Below are 15,862 nucleotides of genomic sequence, written 5' to 3' on the forward strand. Positions count from 1 at the left end.
TTCTTTGTTGTTGGGTCATGGAGGGGATACCTGTGTGCACTGCAGGATTTTTAGCATCCCTGGTCTCTATCTACCAGATGCCAGTAGCACCCATTCCCCACACCTAGTTGTGACAACTAAAAAAGTTTCTACACTTTGCTACATGTCCCTGAGGGGGCAAGATTGCTCCTGGTTGAGAACCCCTACTCTACGGTTTAAAAGATATATCTTTAACTTGTAATATTTTTTTTCACATTTTTTAAAATCACATTTTTTCTTTAAATAATATTATACTACTTCATGTGTCATGTAATACCTTATATACAGCATACTTCAACTGTCTACCTTCCATCTTTATACTATGTTGCCATAAATTTTATTTCTATGTAATTAACCCTACATTATCATTTTTTGCTTTAGTTCGTGTGTAACCTTCTAAAATCAATAAAATATGAAAAAAATAGTCTTTTATTTTTACCTTCTCTTTCTAATGCTCTTCATTTCTTTTTTGTAGATCCAAATTTTCACCTGGGAATTTTCACTGCTACCTAAAGAACTTCTTTTAACATATCTGGTGTCTGCAGGCAGTGAATTCTCTCATTTTATTTGTCAAAAAATTCCTTCTTTCTTCCTTCAGTTTTCAAAAATATTTTTGCTGGTTATAGAATTCTATGTTCAGCTCTTTTTTCTTTCAGTACCTGAAAGGTATTATATTCAATATTGTCTTTGGTTTGTATAATTTTCTGAAGATAAGGAAAATTTTAATCTTTGTTGTTTGTATGTAGTCTTTCTTTTTTCTCTGTCTTAGAGATTTTTATCTTTGTTTTTCTACAGTTTGACTATGATATACCCATGTATGTTTGTTTGTGTGTGTGCGTTTTGGTGTTTATCATGATTGGGGTTCTCTGGGATTTTTTGCTCTCTAGTTTGTTGTCTTAGATTCATTTGGGAAAATTCTTGGCCGTTATCTTTTCATGTATTTCTTGTATCTTATTATTTTTGTTTTCTTCTCCTGGGGCTCCAATTAAATGGATGTGATACATTTTGATATAGTTCCACAGCTCTTGGATGCCCTGAACTGTATTTTTCCTTCAGTGTTTTAAAACTGTGGTTTCATTTTGTATTATTTCTATCGTCCTGTCTTTAAGTCCACCGATTCTTTCCTAATCTGTGTCAGGCTGCTGTTGAGGCTGCCAAAGAAATTTTTCTTCTCTAATGTAAACAAAATTTCTTTTGTTGTTTCTAGCTTTTCTATTTTACTTTTTTAAAGTTTCCATGTCACTGCTGAAAATTTCCATCTTTTTATGCATGTTATCCATCTTTTCTACTAGATCATTTAACATAGTTATTTTAGAATGTTTGATAATTTCAATTAATGAATCAGTCCTGATTCTGTTGATTACTTTATCTCTTGACAAAGGGTTATTTCTTCTTGCTTTTGTGGATGCTTCATAATTTGTGATTTAATGCTCATCATCATGTACAGACGAATAGGAGAGACTGAAGTGATCCTCTTCTCTCAGGCTGTTTTTGTCAGAGGTTGAGTCAATCTAATCTTGAAATGAGGTGGGTTTGGATTTTGTGGCCATTATTACCTTCAGTGTACCAAAGGCTTCACATTTCTCCATTTGGCTGCAGTTGCCTTGTGTTTAGAGTGTGGCATGTGGTACTACAGGATTTTTCTGTGATCCTGTATCACCCTCATCTTTCAACAGTCTTTGCACATATGTTTGCAGAGGGATTTCATGTTATTGTTTTTCTCCCAGTGATAGATTATTGTTGCTTGTTACCCAGTGCTATGCTTGTGGGACAGGGCAGAGTTCTGTTTTGTTCTGGTCCAGACTCAATCCTGGTCAGGCCCTACATTCCTGGGTATCAGTGGTAGGACTTTCTTAGCTTTCCTGCTTTCTCTTCCCTGTGGTGGTCAAACACTGTCATACATTTGTGGTTGGTCTTGGGCAGGAATATCCTTTCCCTCCCTTGTAGTAGTACATCTCTGTTGGTATTGGTGCAGGATCCTTTGCCCAAGACTTTTTCCTCTCCCCCTCCCCCACAGTGGCAGAGGTTTTTTTTTGCCTCTACTTTCTCATAGCATCAATGTGTCTTTGCCTGTGTCTGGGAGCTTAAGAGTGTTTTCTCCCCGTCTGGGAGAGGCATTTTGCTTCTGTTCTCCTCTGAAGCAGTGGACTTTTGCCTGGACCCTGGGGTGAGAGGGTTTTCTGTCCTTCCCCCAGTGGCTCTAGGCTTTTGCTCTGTGTAGGGGACAGGTTGGGGAAGCAGGCAGAGCTTCAGGCCTGTACTCATCACCTTGTACACACTTGCTTCAGTGATGAAGGGCTTTCTCTGGTTTCCTATCCTTCCTCTAATCTTTCTTGCGAGAATCTGGTTGAGGCATGTAGAAGAACTTGCAATTGAGCGTAAACTCTCCTTGTGTCTGGGGTTCTCAACCATTCCTAACTGACATAATAGTTCATACTTGGTCTTTAAGAATTTGTTAAAATCTTAACTGATTTTTTTTCTTACGTACGTGTATGGAGGCCACTTCTTCTGATGACCTGCCAAAGGTAAAACAGTTTGTGTGTACAGCCTCTCCCTGGAGGAATTTGTCCCTCTTTGGTATTAAATTACTTGGTTGCCTTCTGACTTCAATTCTTTATTAGATTCAAGAGAAGTTTTGATTTTATAGATCTCGCTTTTTCTCACTAGGGTGGGAAAACATTCTTTTGTGGCTTTCTGCATTCTAGTTGGAAGTGGAACTACTTAGAGTTCTTGACAGGGTTTGCTATTTCAAACTGCTGCTTATTCGGATCCCTCTTGAATGTTTTCTCTTGCCTTCATTTGCCTCTTGAGCACTTTGTCATTTAGGGTTGAACCCAAGGGACTACTTCCTCCATGAAGCTTTTCCTGATCCCACTAAGTAGCATAGAACATTTCTTGAATTGTACAACTGCTTTGCTTCTTGTACAGCTGTATTTCATTTTTGCAGACCCATTGAAACCTTCATTGAGGTTGAGCAGCTTTCAGAATTCGAGACCTCTCAACCTGAGAACTGTCCTTCTACTTTCAAAGTTTATGACTATTATGGTTGATAGATTTTAGGTAGGATCATAAAGTAAACTTGAGATAAAAGATAAAGAAATATACAAGAGAACTTACATTTATTAATATAATAAAAATTTGTGAAGTCATACCACGTAGTTTCCTGTGTACAGTTATTGCTCTTGAACTAAATTATTTTCAGAAATAAGACTTAAATTTGTAGAATCTAATTTCTTAGAACTATGGGCTTGGTTACATAAGCTAGTATATATTCACACAATGAAATATCATGGAGTTTTAGAAAACAGTGATAAAACATATCCTAACATGGAAAATCTGCAGGATATAATGAGTGAAAAAAATAAGGTGCAAAACCGAATATTTTGTGTAAGAAGGCAGGAAGAATAAGATTATATTTGCAGTTAAGTGTATTTGCATAAAGAATCACTAGAAGGATATACATACAAGAAACTAATAAAAGTGGTAACCTATAGTAAGCAAGGACAACGGGAGCTGCATGTGTGATATACAAATGAGACTTCTCAAATATGTTATGTTCCTTTTTACATCATTTTGATTTTTTTTGATTCATGTGAATGTAGTATATATTAAGAAAAGTTAAAGTTAATAAACATGTGAATCTTAAAAGATAACAGGAAGATTTGAAAAATACTTTAGAGCTGATAAAATATGTTGGCCTATGAAATAAAAATCGTGTGTGAGATACCTTTATTTTACATAAATCAGATTTTACAAATGAAAAGGTAAATACAAAGCATGGAGAATTGCAAAGATCAAGGTTTTATGAATCTGGCTCTAGATGAATAAATATATAGAAAAGCTGGTTTTCTAGCATGATTAGAAAGGTTTCGGGTCTAGACCCAATGTGGATGATCCCTCAAAGCAGAAAGGAGCATTGTGTGTAGGCAGCAACTATAACAGAAACACAGAGCGCTGAGAGTGGACTGGGGAACCACTTCTTACTCATGAAACTACTGGGCATACCCTTGGAAACTGATAAAATGTATCTAACTATTGGCAGGAAGAACAGGAGATGAGAATACCAAAGAATATTCTTATTACAAATTAAAACATATAAAGAAACAATAATTACATTATGTAAATAGATTATAGCCCAGAAATCAACCTTGTTGTAGACAAATGAAATGTATAAGAAGAAATTTATAAATCAAGGGGTGGTTTACTTAATTACTTAATGTTGTTAGGAAAGCTGGCAATTTGGAATACAGGTCAGTTCAGAGTTAAATCTCTTTCCATACATCATTTGGAATGAAGTATTCAAATAATTTAGCCCACAGAAAAGTGAAAATCAGAGTATTTATCTGTTATCATTGAAGGGGAAGAAATTTCTAAGCAAAGAAATAATAAAAAGTGAAAAATGCACTGATGGATAAATCTGGCCATGTGAAAAGAAAAACTTTTGTATTGAAAGCCAGCGATAGACTGAAAAAATGTTAGAAGTAGATGAAAGAAATAGTATTTTCACAATATAAGTGGTTAAGGAAAACATAAAACTCCTTTCCCATTCTACCCCAGGTGGGGCTGGAAGAGGGAGAGTTGCACATTTGGGAACAAAGGCAGTGTGCATTATGGGAGAAGGATCTGATTAATGACATAGATAGCATTCAGTGTCTAACTAAATTTGAAGACCTTAATATTATAGCAGGATCAGTCCACGTGGTTGTGTGTTTTTTCTCTAGCAGGTGATTGAATTGACCCAGGATTAGGAATTTGAGAGTGGTGAAGTGGAAGAGAGAAAGTAACGTACTTGGACTGATAGCTTGGGTGACAACCAAGATTTTGAGACTGGTGATAACACAGAACTGGAAAGATGAATGTAGGTAGAGTGCATCTAAGGGATTGAGTCTGGACCCCGGTTAGAAAAGATAGAGTGGAATATTGAATGACAAAGTCAAGAAGAGGGTAGGACAGCCAGATGGCATGACCCTGAGGGAAGGAATGGGACTGCTTGTGAGTTAGGATCTGGAAATGTTACTGTGGACAAGGTTGATTCCTATGGCCTTAGTCTTCACTCTAGAGGGTTCTTTTCAAGAGCCAGATTTAGCCCAGTGGTTGAAAGTAGTGTTCAGTGATAAGGTTGAAGATGTAGAGGTCTTTTGTTTTACTATGTAAAAAGGGTTTCCAGAGGTCCCTGTGGAAAAGGTTGGAAGGAAGGGCGGCAGTTGGGAAACGCATGCGGTGACTGAGACAGCAAAGAGAACACTGTGGGCATGAAAACAGGAGAAAAGGTAGTCACAATGGTTTATGTTTGAATAAAGCCCAAGGGTGACAGGGGTGGGAGCCACAGGTAGAAGTAACTAGCAAGATTCCTGAATTGACCTGTGGTGTAATGATTGTCTCTGGAGCCTGATCCACTGTGTCATTGTAATCTAAAGGGAATATTAGTGGAAAGCTTAACCCTGGGTGGTAAAACCTAAAGCAGTTAGGCTTTAAATAACTAAAGCCAGTAGGGCTCACATTTCTTAAGCATTCTCTGATGTCTGCACAGTCCCACTGTTTGGAGTTAGCTTTGAGGTAGAATGGGAAGATACAGCACTACTATTAATTTAGGAAAGTCCAATTTGTCACGTCCTATTGCCAAGGACCCAGGAATGAATGATAGCCATCATATTGGGTGCTTCTTTATCATAGAGGTGTCTTCTGCTGGAAATCCTGTTTCCTCCTACTGTTCCATTTTACCTGAAATGGGGTACTGAGGCCACTGCTGCTGGGGTGACTTCAGCAACTCTGATGAGTGAGTCAGTAGCTTAGGTCTCTTGCCTCCTTGAATTACCAATGCAAAGCCCAATTTGCTGCATACCTCCTTTGGGGATCTGAACCTTTTTAAAGCTAGTAACTAATTACCACTTATCAACTTTATATTTGTTTATTTATTTAACCTTTATTCTTTAATTTCAGTTTTTAAAATCTGTGGTAGGGACAAGAATGGGAATTAGAATTTCTTGAACAACGAAAGCATCTGTATAAGAATCTTTGTATGCTTACAGGGAAACAATGATGTGTCACAGTATCTAAAATCTAATGTTTTCAGTAGAACAAATGTCTCTTTTCTCCTACTTTAGATCTAATGGAATGTAACTGGAACCGACTCTCATGATAAAAATCAAGGACCATCAGGCAAGATCAGGCAGTAAGAATTTTTGCTTCCAAATGAAGACACCGACATTTAGAACTTCTACTTATTCTAAGGTATTCGAGGTACAGTTTTACTTTAATTTGACTCCTTGGCAGTCATTTTATAATGCTGATTTCTATCTATATAGATTTCATAAGTTTAAAAGTTTTTATGTTAGAATGGTTAGCTTTTAGGGAAGAGTCCACCCCCCCCACACACACACACGTTCCCCCAAATCAGAGAAGAGATTCAGATTTTAAAGGGAGGTCATCCTTATAATTAGGAAAATATGTCAATTATAAGAAATATAATGGACTTCCCTGGTGGCGCAGTGGTTAAGAATCCGCCTGCCAGTGCAGGGGACATGGGTTCGAGCCCTGGTCCGGGAAGATCCCCCATGCCGCAGAGCAACTAAGCCCGTGCGCCACAACTACTGAGCCTACACTTTAGAGCCCGCCAGCCACGGCTATGAGCCCGCGTGCCACAACTACTGAAGCCCACGCACCTAGAGCCCATGCTCCGCAACAAGAGAAGCCACTGCAATGAGAAGCCTGCGCGCCGCAACTAGAGAAAGCTACGCACAGCAAGGAAGAACCAAAGCAGCCAAAACTAAATAAAGTAAATAAATTTATTTAAAAAAAAAGAAGAAACACAAATGTAAGAAAATGTATCAAAATGTTCATTAAAAAAAAGAAATAACACTGAGTGCAGATTAACACTCAGTATAGAAGAACTGGAATAAATAAATGTCAATTTAATAATTATTTTATTTATGTCATGACCCTCTGAGATGAGCAGTTGAATTCAGCACTCTAACCAAGTGTGCTTACAGGATACAAGAGATCTTAGTGATTGTCCTTTAGTTTGGAAACCTCTCTTTCCTGTTTTCCTAAACTTACTGTTAAGAGTTTTCTATTCACCAAGAAATGTCACTTATGCTCCCGGTAGACTGTTTCTAAAGGACCTCGGGGATCTGACGGGTTAGTTTCACTTAGATCAGAAAAACCAGGCATGTAATTAAAGAGTCAAATGATACTTCCAAATCATTGGGTAGCTGTCCACTTTGAAGACTACATAAGACAATTGAAAACAATCAAAGGAAACATAGTATCAACAGAAAACATAGTGGTCTCTATTTTTCTAAAATACATATAAATTTCAAAGAGGGTACAGTTAGTTTGGTGTTTATTTAAAAACAAAATAATTTCGTGTTAATTGTATTTTTCCAAATAGGCAGAAAGTATGGAAAGATAATTATTTTTAGGGACAGTCAGAGTTGGTTGGTTCTCTGTATACATTATAGAGGTTTGTAAATTAATTTTGCTAGGTTATAGAGAAGATGAAAATCTGAGAAAAATGTATCACTTATTACTTGGATTTTAAATTTCATTTTATTCTCTTTTGGAAGAAGAATACCTAAAACAGTAAATTCTAAAATATAAGAATCCATATTGGAAAACCTAAGACTGCTTCAGTTAAAATAAATGGATTATTTTCTAGAAGGCCGTGGTATAATTGAGCAGTTTTTGCCAAAGAAAAGTTACCTCAAATCAAATAGCAGATGAAAAAGAGGCTGTTTTGATGAGAAGTTTTAAAACTTCTCTGGCAGCTAGCAGGTATATTGTACTTTTCAAAAATTTTTTGGTGTCATTTTGAATCAAATGGTAATGATGATTAAATATATAATTTGACTTATTACCAGAATCATTTCCCTTTTTAAAAAATTTGGATGTACTTTATTTTTTGGCTGTGTCGGGTCTTAGTTGCAGCACATGGGATCTTTTGTTGCAGCGTGCAGGCTCTTAGTTGTGGTGTGCGGGCTCCAGAGCTCGTGGGCTCTGTAGTTGCAGCACACGGGCTCTCTAGTTGTGGCACACGGGCTTAGTTGCCCCATGGCATGTGGGATCTTAGTTCCCTGGCATCCCCTGCAGTGCAAGACGGATTCTAAACCACTAGACCACTAGGGAAGTCCCTCCCTTATTTTTTAAAGATATCTTTGCTTCTTACTTTCATTTAACAACATTAGTTGAATGTTCAGGCTTTGCAAAGAATAAGTCTAAATATGTGGAAGGATATAAATTATTCTATAACTTCATTATGAATGAAGTTGAAGACATCTTTCACTCAGAATGTTTACTCTGGGGCTAGGGAGGCTAAATACTCTCATCTGAAAACCATTTAAAAGCAATTATGAGGACTTCCCTGGTAGCGCAGTGGTTAAGAATCTGCCTGCCAATGCAGGGGACATGGGTTTGAGCCCTGGTCCAGGAAGATCCCACATGGCGCAGAGCAACTAAGCCCTTGCGCCACAACTACTGAAGTCCGCGCGCCTAGAGCCCGTGCTCCGCAACAAGAGGAGCCACCTCAGTGAGAAGCCCACGCACCACAACAAAGAGTAGCCCCCGCTCGCCGCAACTAGAGAAAGCCCGTGCGCAGCAACGAAGACCCAATGCAGCCAAAAATAAAATAGAAATAAATAAATTAATTAAAAAGAAAAAAAAGCAATTGTGAAATGAGCACATAAAATCATAGTTTAGTGTTCCTTTCTAAGTAATATAGTTAAGTTCTATATTCAGATGTCAACAAAAAGAGAGTAGGAAATTCTGATCAATTGAATTTGGTGACTAATTGGTTGTGGTTGTTACCCATTTATGGTTCTGCTTGTGAAAGTGCCATATAACCAAATTAGGTTTCTTAAATCCTTAAATTAGGGATTTCTAATTCATCAATTTCTTATATTGCCCCACGCATTTGCAAACTAATATTTGTCATTTTCCCTTTCAAAAATGAAGTAAAAATTTCACAACCTTGTGCTCAGAAGTTTTATATAATACATTTTGACAATATTTTCTTAAAAACTTTTTGAGAGGATTTTAAGATTTTGAGATAGTGGGATTTTGTTTTTTTGGGAAGGGGGATTAAAACAAAACAAAATCAGTACCTGAGTTAAGGCCCTAGAACATTTGTAAGGTGATGTCTTGGATTATAGTTTACATTAAATTAAAATAGTACCTTTAAAAAATATTTTGTTTGGACTCACAAAAACATTTGAAAACATTTCAACAAGGTATATTGAGGGAATAGGTATTCCCTTGCCACCGTGATTTTCTCTGTGGTGTGATGGAAAGAGCACAAGCTTTGGCTCTTCTACTTTCATGCTACCCTGAGGAATTGAATTAATATTTGTCTTAGTTTCCTTTTCTTTAATAGTTACTTTTTAGACTTTTGATGAAAAATGAAAAAAGTGTATAAAATTATATAAAATGATGCTTTTCAGTGTTAGATTAATGCACATTGTTGCTAAAGATAGAGAAGACCACACTACTGAAGTATCATTCACAGTTATCCTTCTCCTAGCAAAAAACAGGTCAACTCACACTACTACTGAGAAGCTTGTCAAACCAGTTTCAAACTTAACGACAAATATTATGCTTGGAGAGAAAGTAAAATGAGCTTTTGGCAAAAATCCCTTATCAAAAGCATACCATCTGGAAAAGCAGTTACTGTCATGTGCATGCTAGCAGAATTTTTTGTTTTTCAGTTGGATGAAAGCACTGATGTGCTGAGGACATACCAGCACTTCATAGAGATGTGTTACTGTTTAATCACTGAGAAATCCACACTAACAGAAGAGTTTTTTGTTGATATTTTGTTTTATTGTTGTTGTTGGTGGTGGTGATTGGTTGGTTTTTTTAAGCCATTGTTGTCTGGAAAAGTTGCATTGGTTCCTCTGATCAAAGCCCAACAACTTTAGCTGTAGGAGAGGGTGCACTTGGTCTGTGAATAAAAGAAATTGCACCAAGATATAAATTTATATCCTGCTTTTTTCCAGAGAGAAAAATTGGCATTTAATAATGTGATTTCTGGTTGTGATTTAATGTTGAAAAAAAAACAGTAAAAATTGTGGATGTAAGCAGTTTTTGGCCACTAACACCGAGTCTTTTTAGGATTTTGGGAAGAAATGGTCAGCAAATATAGGATCCTGCTTTTCCACAGCGAAGTATGCTAGCTGTGTAGGGTGACAGGGCTTTACATGTTTGTTAATTTGTTTTTTAGTAAAATAAGAAGAATGTTTCTTTACCACTGATAATGCCATTTCTATGATTTCAAGGAGGCATAAACTTACATTTACTTTTTCAAATAGTCAGAACCTATAACTTTATATTCACAGTATCATGAGTTTCAATGTTAAGGATGAGGTATAAGAATTTTATAAAAGTCTGAATTATGATACAAAATAATTCATATCTAAGAGTTTGACCATTTCCCCACACTTGGTGATTTTATTGGGTTATCAAAGAAAAAAAAAACCAGTGAATTTTTATCGTACATGTTTAAAAACCACATCTAAATTTTGAAATAGAACATGAAGAAATACTTTCCAGAGCCAAAATGCCGGCAGAGAATATATTAGGAATCTTGTTGCTCCAGTCTCTCAAACTGAAGCATTTAACATCCAGTTTTGAGTGGGATATGCTCTTTTTTGGACATTGAATGGAATGCTGAAAGTAGACTTGAGAAGGAAATATTTCTGTAATTTCTGGGTCCATGTTCAATCATAATATCCAGAATGTATTCAATATAACACAGCTGATTTATAATTAAGAATTAGGCATTTTTAGTTTAGTAGAAATAAAGAATAAGAAAGGAGCTAGTTGAAATGGAAAGCAGCTTATGGCTAAAGCTGGTTCCAGAGCTGGGGCCTTGAACATCTTGCAAGGAAGTTATCATAGGGGGTGGCAAAACAACGAAGGTGCTTAATTGAATGGGCTCTGTCTGGCCAAAGATGAGACAATTTGAGCATTAGTAAGTATAACTGCAATATATAATCAATCACATCCAATATGTTTAAACTGATGCGTTCATGATGATACTTTAAAGAACTCATTCATTTTCTTTGGAGTATGCTAAGAAACCAACTATACCTGAATGTGACCAGTAGTTGAGGAAAGGAAGTGTCTTTTCTCAGGTGTATTCTAGTTACTAGTATTCTATTTACAGTTAAGGGGTGATAAATAGAACATTACCATTTCATAATGAATTCCAGGACGTAAGCAAAGATCATCAGTGGCTGCTAACATCACAGGAAGAGAGACAGTCGGACATTAGGTTTCTCTTAATGAAAGTTCACAATCCTTTCTGTGAAGTATCGTTGCCAAAAAAATTGAATTTGAAACTAAATCTGATCAAGCCTGTAGCTCCAACTACCAATTTACAGAAAACATGGAAGACAGGGAAACAAGTGAAATGATACCATAGAGATGCAGTCAGCAGAATCTAGACTATGGGGAAGTCTTTGGGGCACACAACTTGGTTTTTTTTAACAAATAAATTGTGAGGAACAAAAAAAGAGAAAAGAAGGAAGAAAACTGAAATTAATAGCAATGTTTGGACTTTATTTGGGTCCAGATTTTAATAAATAAATATTTATAAAATAATCAGGGAAATTTGAACACTGGATATTTTATATTAAGAAATTATTGTTAATTTTGAGGTGTGATAGATAACAGCATGTAGTTATATTGAAAAAGAGTCATTATCTTTTAGAGATACATATTGAAATGTTGATGGATGCAAGGATTTGTCTGGGATCTGCTTTATTATCTGAAATAGAGGGAAGGCTGTGGCTGGGGATGAATCAAGATTGGCCATGAGTTGATCATTGTTTAAGCTAGGCACTTGTGGTGTTGGAGGGTGGGGTGGTGGTGGTGTAATTCTTGATATTATTCTCTAAGCTTTTTTGAAAATTTCCATAAGAAAAAGGTCCAGAAATTTACATTTTCTCTTTGTTGGCTTATAAGAATACAATTGAACTATGTGTATTTAGCAACCTGCCGAATTTTTATTTCTAATAATTTCTTGAGTCTTTTGGGATTTATATATACAAAATCATATTGTCCACAAATGACAGTTTTACTATATAGTGCTTACTGTTTACCAGGTTCTATTTTAAGCACCTATGCGTATTAACCCATTAGGTCCTTGGAAGAGCTCCAGTGAAATAGACATTAACTTGCCCAACGTTGCGTAGCTGGTATGTGGCAGAGCTGGGATTTGAATCCAGGCATTCTAGCCCTAGAGTCTGTGCTTCTCTGATTTTTATATCTCCTTATAAGTTTTTTATTTAACCCCTCCACTCTAATCCTTGTACCTTTTATTTCTTTTGTTCGTTTTAGTGTACTGGCTAGAATTTAAACTTTTAAATACCAGTTTTCATTTGTAATTTTGATTTTGGAAGTTGTCTTAATATTTAGTGAATCCAGAGTCCAGTCAAATTTACTCCTTTATAAATACAAGGTACTCACCAAGAAACTAAGAATTGACTTAGTATGAAGCTAGAAGCCAAAGAATAAAGTGTATCGCTATTTAAAGTTGCCAAGACATGGAAGCAACCTACATGTCTATCTAGAGAGGAATGGATAAAGAAGGTGTGGTATGTATATACATTGGACTACCACTCAGCCATAAAACAGAATGAAATAATGCCATTTGCAGCAACAGGGATGCATCTAGAGATTATCACACTAAGTGAAGTAAGTCAGACAAAGACAAATATGATATCACTTATATGTGGAATCTAAAAAAAAAAAACGATACAAATGAACTTATTTACAAAACAGAAATAGGCAACAATCTTATGGTTACCAAAAGGGAAAGGTGGGGTGGGGGATAAATTAGGAGTTTGGGATTAACAGATACACACTATTGTATATAAAATATATGTATTTTATATTCAGAATACATATTATGTATATATATATTTATTTATTTATTTATATATATATATATATATATCTGAATCACTTTGCTGTACCCTGAAACTGACACAACATTGTAAATCAATTATACTTCAATTAAAAAAAGAAAGAATAAAATGTATAGTAACAGCTTCTAGTTTTTTTTTCAAAATTAGATTTATCTCCCGATCTGCAAGCAGCCTATTCCTGGTCCTTTTGACTTTGAGTTACTTGTTGATTCCATTGGTCCTATTTGCTGAATTTCTCTGTGACTCTTTGATCTTCTTCCCCCGACCCCCACACCTGTCATACAATTACTTCTCATTTGACTTTGCATGGTTTCCATGAGATAAAATCAGGGGAAGCACTTAGCACACTGTCTAGCACATAACATATGTCTAGTAAATATGCCTTTTGGTTTAAGAGAAAGCTACTTCACAGTTTTGTTTAAAAATTGTTCTTATTTCTTTAATTAATTTTTTAAATGGGGAGAGGCAAATATGGCTTAGTGGGCTTCCCTGGTGGCGCAGTGGTTGAGAATCTGCCTGCCAATGCAGGGAACACGGGTTCGAGCCCTCGTCTGGGAAGATCCCACATGCCGCGGAGCAACTGGGCCCGTGAGCCACAACTACTGAGCCTGCGCATCTGGAGCCTGTGCTCCGCAACAAGAGCGGCCGCGATAATCCCCCGCTTGCCACAACTAGAGGAAGCCCTCACACAGAAACGAAGACCCAACACAGCCATAAATAAATAAATAAATAAATAAAAATTAAAAAAAAAAAAAATATGGCTTAGTTACTTTAAGAAGCCCGAGGCCTGGGACATGGGGGAAAAACTGATGATAATGTGCTGTGGTCATTTAATGAGTATCTCTGTGTTCTCTGTAAGGCACTTGCTTATACTAGTCTCTCAGTTTGAGAAAGATTACCGAGAGAGTTGGATGCCAAAATAATACTTCTCTACTAGGGAGTGAGGTAGGAACAATTTAGGGGAAAATGTAACTTGTCCCAACTCCATGGGATTTTTACATTTCTCTTTGGCCAGCAGCAAAATACATTATGATGTAGTAAGATAGCTAAGCTTCATGAAAGGAGGCATATAGGCTTCAATAAGGAGGAAAATTTTTGGTTTCACCCTCAAGAGAAAGAGATGGGTCATAATTACAGATAACCTTTTCCTGAAGTTTGTGGAAGGTGACCATCTGAAAACTCGGTGTAGCTAGTTGAAAGTTGTGCTATTTTTCTGTCCTTCACTGCCTTCCTCCCTCCATCCCAAGTGCTTGTTATTTTGTATAGCAATAAACTGAAACAACCTTTTAACATATCTTTAATGGTATTTTTGAAAATTATATTAAACTATTTGGAAACTGAAGGTTGTAGAGGCACAAGAATTTCTTTCATTTTCCAAATAACAGAATATAATTATTCAATATAATTATTGAATGGCACAGCTATTGAAATTGAATAACCAATTACTTGACTGTTTTGCTTTTATGGGCTGTAGTTTATTGGTAAGAAATAAAACATATTTTTTGAAGAATAAAATAAATGTGTGTGGTGGAAACTCACTCTTCTATCTGATCATGAAAGCTTTGAGTGGAAAGATGTGGAAAGATGAAATACTCTCCAAACTACACCTGGATGCTATGGAAACCAAAAGGTGATATGCAAGATTAAGCACAGTTGAGAGGTGCTCAGTTTAACATCTGTCATCAGTTAGTTGGTAAAGGCATTGAGCCATTTATTGTTCTGAAGATGATCTTAGGAGGCATAGCTAAGGTGGTCAGTTACAGAGTATGGGATCGGTGAATTTAAGAGAAAAGAAAGCTGATAGGAGAAAACAAAAATGTAATAATAATAATAATAATAATAGCTAATATTTAGTGTTTACTGTGCAGCAGGCAATGTGATAGACACTTAAATATATATTTTCAGATACTATCCTAGTAACCCTGTGAAGTGTAAACTGTTATTACACATATACGTATGCAAATAAAAAACTCTGCATAGCAAAATAAAACACCAAAAAAAATTTTTTTTGTAGGAGGAAAATGAATCTTAATAAGGTGTACTTTGAAATTAACTCACAGGAGAGCCAGGATTCCTCCATCTCTTCATCTTGGAGTGAAACCAAAAGCTTGAGTTCAGAAACTGATTTTTAATCAGAATTGAAAAGGAAAGCGAATTCTAGTTTAAACAAGCTGCAAAAGCGTAGATTTGGGAAAACCAGGGATTTAGGGATTTTGCTAGTTCAGTATAATTTTATGATATGATAGGGCTCCTGAAGAGTTATTGTAGTCACTAATTATTAGGTGGAGTATAGTGTCTCATACAAGAAAAGTCATAGCTCTAACATGCTAGTCAAATCACATTTTACTGTTTTACAGAAGGAGGGATGCCTTATTGGTTTTGAAATGGCGTTTGATATGGAGTGACTTTCAAGTATTTTTATCACTTTAACTTCCTTCTTCAATTAAAAATGAACATGGAAATGAATTTATATAGCTATTAATATTTTCGAGAATTTTCGAGAATATTTTCGAGAATTTTTTCTAATTCCTTAGAATTAGAAATTCCTTACATTATTAAGAAACACTCTGCCTATTACAGGTCTAGCAGTGTAAACTAAAATTAGGTTAGGTGCAAGATTGAGAATTTCTGTCCTTACTCTTCATATATGGATGCATTTCATGCTAGTAAAAATTGAAAGCCTTAAGTATAGTGTAAGACCTGTATTGCTTGTAACATGGTTTATTTAGTTACTTATAAAGCTTTCATTTAAATTTTGGATTAAGTATACTTTTCCAGTTGACTGTGCAACATTAAAAAAAAAAAAATTTAGGTTAAGCCACGAAGGAAAACCTCAGTAAACTCCAGAAAAGCTAAAACTAGACATGTCCAATCTCTCACCATAACAGAAGTTTAAAATGCGCTACTCCAACCACTTGGAA

At 35.9% G+C, this 15,862-nt stretch overlaps 1 protein-coding gene across 10 annotated transcripts in view; it reads left to right on the top strand.

The window, feature by feature from the left end:
- Nucleotides 1–15,862, top strand: part of NCOA1 (nuclear receptor coactivator 1) — a 264,345-nt gene that overhangs the window by 61,497 nt on the left and 186,986 nt on the right. For 6 of the 10 annotated variants that reach the window (XM_068564105.1, XM_068564104.1, XM_068564111.1 and 3 more), the window contains exon 2: nt 6,123–6,249. The exons of 2 other annotated variants lie outside the window; for them this stretch is intronic. The gene's annotated coding sequence lies outside the window, so the exon portion shown is untranslated. Of the gene's footprint in view, nt 1–6,122; nt 6,259–15,862 lie in introns of all 10 variants that reach the window. 2 more of the 10 variants (XM_068564107.1, XM_068564108.1) reach the window with 1 other exon arrangement.

Source organism: Eschrichtius robustus, chromosome 15 (assembly GCF_028021215.1).
Source record: "Eschrichtius robustus isolate mEscRob2 chromosome 15, mEscRob2.pri, whole genome shotgun sequence".
NCBI lineage: Eukaryota > Metazoa > Chordata > Mammalia > Artiodactyla > Eschrichtiidae > Eschrichtius > Eschrichtius robustus.